An 8,815-nucleotide genomic window follows, 5' to 3' on the forward strand; every position below is an offset into this window, starting at 1 on the left:
ATCCTGCCTGAGGGATCCCCCCAGCTAGGGGTCATGGTTGAAGTCATGGAGCATCGGATTTAAAGGTGGGCTCTCCTCAAGGTGTCTCTGTCGCCCCGAGGCACGGTCATCACAATTCCTAGATAGGTGGAAATGGAAGTGCAGAGTGGACAAAGGCTTTTGGACACTTCTAGAAATGTTAGCCAATGAGCTTGGTGATGGTCAACCACCTTCAATAAAAACACCTTGCCCTAACCAATACACTATAGCCTTGTACTGTTTCACAATTCATCTGGTCTCCAAACCAACATTTTTTCAGGACCTATTGATATGGGGGGCAAATTATTATTGCAGTGTCAGTTTCATTCAGTGTGAGGCTACTAATAAACAGACAGATATGATATTAGACTTTGAAAAAGAGCGTAAAATAATATGGCCTATTTTACTTCCAGCATGTCATGTAGTCAATGAGAGTGTGTTATGGATGTCCATGTTTACCAAAAAAGGGAACATGAAATGCATAGAAGCAGACTGAAGGTGGTTTGTTAGTGGACTGGTGTCATGCTGCTTATTTTTTTATAGTCCAGCACCAACCTGACATATATACAGTCTCTCCCCACACAGAGATGTCAATATGTTTGGTCTTCACTGGGTGGAATGCGCCCTCAGGCTCCCATATGAAATTAGCTGACCAGTCCCATGTTGGTTCCTTTCATGCCCCCTCTTAATGCTGTGTATACTATTGTATCAATAATTCAGCCACAATTTAGTTGTAGTTGTGCCACATGTTACAGGTCAATTGTAATGGTTAGATTGCACTGTATGCCTGATATACTCTAGATAGAACTTTTGTGACCAAGCCATATCTTAGAAAAAGGAGCTAAGTAGATCCATACAGGGTTCTTCGGATTGTCCCCATAGGGGAACCATTTTTGGTCCTAGGTAGAACCCTTTGCAAAGGGTTTTACTTATAATGTAGGGTACTTCATAGATGTAGGGTACTTCATAGAACCCTCTGTAAAGGGTTCTAGGTAGAACCCTCTATGAACGGTTCCACCTTTCTTAGTAGCCTTTAAAATGAAACAATTTATGACAATACCTTACACATATCATAAGGCCTTTCATTGAGGGACTAGTTATACCCTAACACAGTGGTGTTATGAAACTCATGGTTTACAGGCCACATCTGGCCTGCAAGTCACATCACTAGAGTTTTTACATTTTAGTAATTTAGCAGATACTCTTAACCAGAGAGACGCACCGCACCGTAGCTAGTGCATACATTTTCATACTTTAAAAAAATATTTAATGCTGGTTAACCAATGGGTATTGAAGCCATGTTTTTTTCAAGCACCATGCTCTACTAACTGAGCCACACAGGACCATTGTGCTGGCTTGCAAAGAGATGTCTAATTCCTATTGGAATCCAGCCAGTGAGGATATCCAACAACTTGAACATTTAATCACCCGCAACCTGCAATCCAATGACTGCCAAGGTAGGGAAGATTGATAAAAGAGACTAATTAAACCATCTCAACTGAAACAACCATATCAGTAATGGGTGCATTCAGTCCAACTACTAACAGATTTGATTAGTTTAGAAAAGTGTATCTTATTTATCTTTGTGTAGTGTAAGATCAATCAATCAATCAATGTACATGCAAAAACACAGATATTGAAACAAACAATTCTAAAAATCAACCTGCTATAGAGCTGGGAAATATAAGAAGGTTTGGGAATTGTTTTGAGTGTTTTACTCTATACAGAGTAAAAATGACACAATCACTCTCACCTTTGGTTGTTAACACCAACACTCAGGATATTTAAAACGGAAATATCTTATTCACATAAGTATTCAGATCCTTTACCATGAGACTCGAAATTGAGCTCTGGTATATCCTGTTTCCATTGATAATCCTTGATATGTTTCTGCAACTTGATTGGAGTCCACCTGTGGTAAATTCAATGGATTGGACATGATTTGGAAAGGCACACAACTGTCTATATACAGTTCCACAGTTGACAGTGCATGTCAGAGCAAAAACCAAGCCATGAGGTTGAAGGAATTGTCTGTAGAGCTCCGAAACATGATTGTGTCGAGACACAGATCTGGGCAGGGGTACCAACAAATGTCTGCAGCATTGAAGATCCCCAAGAACACAGTGGCCTCCATCTTAAATGGAAGAAGTTTGGAATCACAAAGACTCTTCCTAGAGCTGGCCGCCCGGCCAAACTGAGCAATCGGGGGAGAAGGGCCTTGGTCAGGGAGGTGACCAAGAACCTGATCGTCACTCTGTCAGAGATCTAGAGTTCCTATTTGGAGATGGGAGAACCTGCCAGAAGGACAACCATCTCTGCAGCACTCCACCAATCAGGCCTTTATATTAGAGTGGCCATACTGAAGCCACTCCTCAGTAAAAGGTACATGATGCCAAAAGGCATCTAAAGACTCTCTGGCCATGAGAAACAAGATTCTCTGGTCTGATGAAACCAAGATTGAACACTTTGGCCTGAATGCCAAGCGTCACGTCCCGAAGGAAACCTGGCACCATCCCTACGGTGAAGCATGGAGGTGGCAGCATCATGCTGTGGGGATGTTTTTTAGCGGCAGGGACTGGAAGACTAGTCAGGATCGAGGCAAAGATGAACAGAGCAAAGTACAGAGAGATTCTTGAAGAAAACCTGCTCAGAGGGGCTCAGGACCTCAGACTGGGGCAAAAGTTCACCTTCCAACAGGTGAACAACTCTAAGCACACAGCCAAGACAATGCAGGAAGTGCTTCGGGACAAGTCTCTGAATGTTCTTGAGTGGCCCAGTCTGACTCCCCATCTAGCCTGACAAAGCTTGAGAGGATCTGCATAGAAGAATGGGAGAAACTCCCCAAATACAGGTGTGCTAAGCTTGTAGCGTCATACACAAGAAGACTCGAGGCTGTAATCGCTGCCGAAGGTGCTTCAACAAAGTTCTGAGTAAAGGTTCTGAAAACGTATATATAAATGTGACATTTATTAAAATATTTTTTTAAATAAATTAGCAAACATTTTGCAAACATGTTTAGAAAACACGTTTTTGCTTTCTCATTATGTGGTATTGTGTGTAGATTGATGAAAATAAAAAAATAACAATTTAATCAATTTTAGAACAGAGCTGTAACAAAACAGAATGTGGAAAACTTCAAGGGGTCTGAATACTTTCTGAAGGAACTGTAGGTACAGTTTAAAACATTCTCATACCTATCCTTTTAATAAACTCTGAAGCATTAAAGTTTAAACATTGAGATGAACACTAATGCTTATATGCACTATTTAAAATTTAAAATAAAAAAATACAATGAAAACGTGTTCAGATTCAAAAGGGTTCTAGGTGGAACCCTTCTTGCCTTCCATAGAATCCTTCTTCCCAAGGTGGTTCTTAGGATGAGAAAGGTTCTAGGTTGAACACTTTGCCTTACAAAGAACCCTCGTCTTCCAAAAAGGGTTCTTCAGATGAAAATGGTTATTGGTAGAACCCTATCCCTCTGCAAATAACCCTTTACAAAACCTTTTTTATAAGAGTGTATAAGCTTCACGCTAAAGTGGCTTGTCAAATTCATCATATTGTAGGCCTTCTGTGCTTTGTGACACGGTTCTGACACCAAGTAGCTGAGCCTGAGGTCCATGCTCCACAAAGGAGCAAAAGGCTGAGAGTGTGTCATATGAACACACTTAAGTGGGGATGTATCCACTATCCACAGGACTGGTGGGTCCAGACAGGTCTCAGGGGTTCTTCCTATGCCGTCTCCATTGCTGTGTTGGATACTTGCCGTTATCTGGGCGGCTAGCTCAGCCGCGGGTGGTTACTGTTAGCTCCACACACTACAACAGAAATGGAAATCACTGTAGTGTTTGTGCGTGCTGGATGGGAGGAGGGAGCAAGAGGAGGAAAGTGTCTGCCCTCGCATCCCGCTGAGATGAAAACCCTTCAGCCTAGAGAGGAGGAAATGCTACCAGGGCAGAAGTCAGCCTCCCCGGGCCTCGGCATGTGGGAGAGAAGGAGAATCAAGGAGTCAAACTTTTCTCTCCCTCCAGCAGATTGTGTGTGAGAGCTGTCAAAGTGAGAACCTGGTGCTAAACTTCAGCTGCTCAACTTCATTTGTACATGTAAGTGGAACTTCCTGAACATATTACAGTTTACTATAGAATACTACAGTACTTACTATAGAATTCTGTATTAAACTGTAGTATACTGTACAATACTATACTACACACTACTATCCCTCGATCATGTATAATACTTAGTACAGAATTTGTAGTATACTGTAGAATACTATAGTTAACACTACAGTATTATCCACAAAAAAACACTGTAATAAATACTACAGAAATGTCAGCAAAAACACTACCGTCTGCAAAAACATTTTTTTTAAACTATAGTAAATAGTACAGTATTTCATTTGCATATGCCCTGCCCATTCCCATCGCCCATAACCCAATTTGCAGCACCCATATATTGTGTTCCCTACAGGTTATAGAAAGGAGCAGAATCTCTGAACTACCCTTTCAGAACCCAGTCCTACCTACTTACAGGTTCTGGAATATTTCTCTAGTAGATTTCCTCAAGGAGAAAGCCTCCACTTCCATATCAAAGATAATACAAAGCAAAAATTGTTTTACAGTAATGTCCCCCAAAACACTACAGTAAATACTACAGTATACCGTACGGAAGTCCGCAAAAACACTATAGAAAATACTACTGCATACCACAGTCCGCAAAAGCACTACAGTCGTTACTTAAGCAATCAGGCCTGAGGGTGTGTGGTATATAGCCAATATAGCACGGCTAAGGGCTGTTCTTAAGCACGACGCAATGTGGAGAGCCTGGACACAGCCCTTAACTGTAATATATTGGCCATATATCACAAACCCCTGAGGTGCCTTATTGCTAGTATAAACTCTTTACCAATGTAATTAGAGCAGTAAAAATAACTGTTTTGTCATACCTGTGGTATAAGGTCTGATATACCACAGCTGTCAGCCAATCAGCATTCAGGACTCGAACCACCCAGTTTATAATATAGTATATACTATTTTCTTTTCCCACTATAGTGTTTATACTATAGTAAACTGTAAATACCACAGTATACTACAATAAATACTAAAAAAGGTCAGCAAAAACATTCCTACTGTAGCATACACTATAGTTTCTTTTCATGTGGGATGTACTGTTGGTCCAGTTTTCTACTGTTATGCAAAAAAGAAGACATAGCCTACACCTTCAAGGGCCTTACTGTGTGTTAGATCTGTGCTGGCCCTGTTGTCGTGGCTCTATAAAACTGGTATAAGGGATGTCGCCCAAGTCATCTGACCATCAGCATGCGTTCCCCTGCCTAGCCTTGGGTACTGTAGGTACGGCAGTCAGTAGTTATTCATCATCCGCAATGTTAACGATTACAGCATGTCGATAGCAAACCCAGGAGTTAAATGAGTTTGTGCACTCAGCTACGCCTGTGCTTGCAGTTCAAGGTCATTCCCTTGATCCTGACAGAGGGATGATTCTTGGCTATGTTAGAAAGAAGCACACACATCTCGCCCAAGGTCAAGTGTGCCACTATTTAGAACAAATAGATACATGAAACACTCAATCTTGTGAGTGGGTAAAGAGTGGCCTCAGACCTTGGCCAGGGTGAAGTCACCAGCCATTCATATATTTTGTTCGTTGCTTGTATTTCAAGTTGAAGTTGGTCTCATCAGTTAGTCTTTTACATTTCCAAGTCGGGTTGAATGTAATTCAACGGAAAAGTTAGCATAGATTTTTGTCACGTTTAAGGACATGCTAGAGTGCAATGTGCAGAGAGATCTCAAAGGCTCCAGGTGACATATAGAGCATTTTTCATGCACCTGCTGACCAAATATACATCCGATTTCCTTAAAGCTTTTCAGCAAAACGTACCATGACCAAGACTGCTTTTTCACAAGGCTTAAAGCATTGTGTTTGACCAAGTTGGACAGGCAGTTCACGTGGCGAGAGGATACACTTGATTTGGAGTTAGTTAGCAGCTCATGCCTATCGTAATGGACAATGGTGAGGGCAAGTGTCTCTCCCTCCCTCCCCTTTCTCTCCTGGCGTGTTCCCCCCAGAGACACGAGCCTGGCCGGGCGCTCTGATGACCAAGCGTGACATTTAAACCCCTGCCCTCCGGTGGCTTTGGGGGAGGGTGAGGTCCATCTGAGCACAGAGAAAAGGGGTACAAGGCAGAAGCTCTCCCTTCAATCTGCCCTCCTCCTCCCTCCCACTCTCTCAGAAATCCTCAGTGTCAGAACTCAGCCATTGTAAGTGTCCTGAACTGAAGAAAGGGCCTTTGGTAAACAATTCAGCTGTCTACTCGGATCACAATGGAAGCACATCCCATTGCTTTGAGCATCTGTTTCAAGTAGGTAACACTACTGCTCAACACTGACCATATACACATACTCAATCTCAGAATCTGTTCTCCCTGGAAACACCTGCTCACATGGAATCTTATTTAACTTATTTTATGCAAATCAAATAGGAATAGGCTATCACTCTGCATACAGTGCTTTCTATGGTACCACAAAGCAAATCATTTTAGAGTTCTAGTTGTGATTAAAATGTAGTGCAGTTGGAAGTGAATACAGTAGAGAAAGAAAGAAACCTGTTTATTGGTGCAAGTACATGGAAGTATTTGTCAATAGTCACATAGGTCTACAGATACTGCATCCTTTATCATCTAGGCCTGAGTCTCATCACATTCTGCAGCAACCTATCGCCCCCTTGTGGTTGTTTTCAAAACGACCAAATTGCAAATTACGGTATAGTATGTTTTTTATATACTAGTGTAATACATATAATTTACACTAGTTCAGAGGTATTCAGTGTGTTTTCCTCTAATTTAGTTTACAGCTCCCCAATTGTTTATTTTTGCAGATATAATCAATATATATCAGGCTTTCCCTCAAATTGTTGTTATTGTTCATAGTCATGTTCAGATACCATGTCGTCTATATTCCAAGGAGACTCCCCCAGTTCCTTTTACCTTTACAGCAAAGGGTTAACATCAGCCACGATGCTCTGCTGAAGAACCGCTAATCAGCTAGGAAACATTTGCTGCCCTTCTGGCAAGGTCAAAGGGGTCACAGTCCCTGGCTGAATGTCCAGTCCTCTCCCCCGCTTGCCTCTAAACCCTAACTGCCTCTGGAGCCCACAGGCCCTGCAGGCATAATCACAGCACCCCCTACATGCAGCCTGAGTGTCTTTCTAATCTAAGGCTCAGGGATGGGCCAGTCCATCCGTCTATCAGTCCGTCTGTCTGTTTGTCTGACAGGGCTTCCCTCCTCATCACATGAACCGCCTCGGCCGGCTCATATTGACTCAGAGACCCGGGCCTTGGCTCCACATAGGGGGAGATACGGCCTCTGAAACCAGCCTCATGTTTGACCAGCTGATTGATTTGTTAACACTTGCCATTCGACGTGTCCCTGAATTTAATTTCAGAATTCATTTCTTGAGACGTGTGTAGTACAGGCATAATGTTTGAAGGATAGGGGGTGGAGGTAAGTAGCATTGCATTTCAGATGTTGTCTGCTGATGTTGGCATGTCGTTTTTGATTCATTTGTGCACTTTACCTCATTGGAGTAGGCTAGAAGAGCTTCAGTCATACTGTATTTTCTCTGATGTATTACACACCTGATATACACTGCAATTCAGCTTTTAGACACTAATGTGTACAAGAACAAATAAACCTTACTAGAAACTCCAAATGTTAAAACTGTAGCTGCATTTTAAGTCCCATCAATGTCGTCAAGTAGCCAGTTACCAATAATTGCTAAGCAGTGGAGGCTGGTGAGGGGATAGTAATGGCTGGAATGGAGTGGATGGAATGAAACACGTTTCCATGTGTTCACTCCATTCCAGCCATTACTATGAGCCATCCTCCCTTCACCATCCTCCACTGTTACAAAGCTATAGGAGTTAGATTAATCTTAAATTATAAAAGCCACCTGTTCAATGTGTACTATTAGATTAAGTATTGGTTAGAATAATCAACCTGGATACACAGGTACTGTAACTACAATATAGTATAACATGACTAGAGAGACTTTCTTACTGTCTTTTTATGACCGTGGGCTGTCGATATAATAAAAATGGTTGAAAAATGCTTTTCACAGCTCATAAAGATTGTCAATTCGCTGCTGAGTGGGTATTGTCAAAGGCGCAGAGGGCATTGCACTAGATTTTTCAGTCCATTCCACTTTCCACTTGAATGTTATCTCCAGTGCCTATAAAAAAACAAGAGACAATGAAATGAGGTTATTCTCCAGTGCCGAAGACAAGCCCTGTTCGGATGTAGGAGCTGATTTGATGGACTCTCCCTCTCCCGCCAGCCGGTGTGGTGGAGAGAAGAGAGAGGGCCTGTTTGGATATGCATCACAAAGGCTTCCTGCAGTATTGATCTGCAGTGGGTTAAGGTAGTCTATCAGCAAATGTCCCTCTCTCTGGGAAAAACAACAGCTGATTAAAAGCACACAGCAGCCAGGCAGGAGGCTGCTGATGGCCGGTTATCTCAGCCCAAAGGTCAGTGTGTACAGATATAATCCACTTTCACTTAACAGCTTAATTTAAGTCACACCTCATGCTAATGCCGCCATTTGGCAGTCCCTTTGTTAAAGGTTGGCTATTATTTAACAAGAAGATGATACAGTATTGTATAGATTTTTCTGCACTCATGCTAATAGCATCAGGTCTTGCAGACAGGAAGCTGAAGCTCTTTGAGCTTGAATTGTAGCAAGAACTTGCGTTTCCTTTTTCCAACCATGACACTAAAACAGGTGCACCCAG

Source organism: Oncorhynchus tshawytscha, linkage group LG23 (genome assembly GCF_018296145.1).
Source record: "Oncorhynchus tshawytscha isolate Ot180627B linkage group LG23, Otsh_v2.0, whole genome shotgun sequence".
Lineage (NCBI taxonomy): Eukaryota > Metazoa > Chordata > Actinopteri > Salmoniformes > Salmonidae > Oncorhynchus > Oncorhynchus tshawytscha.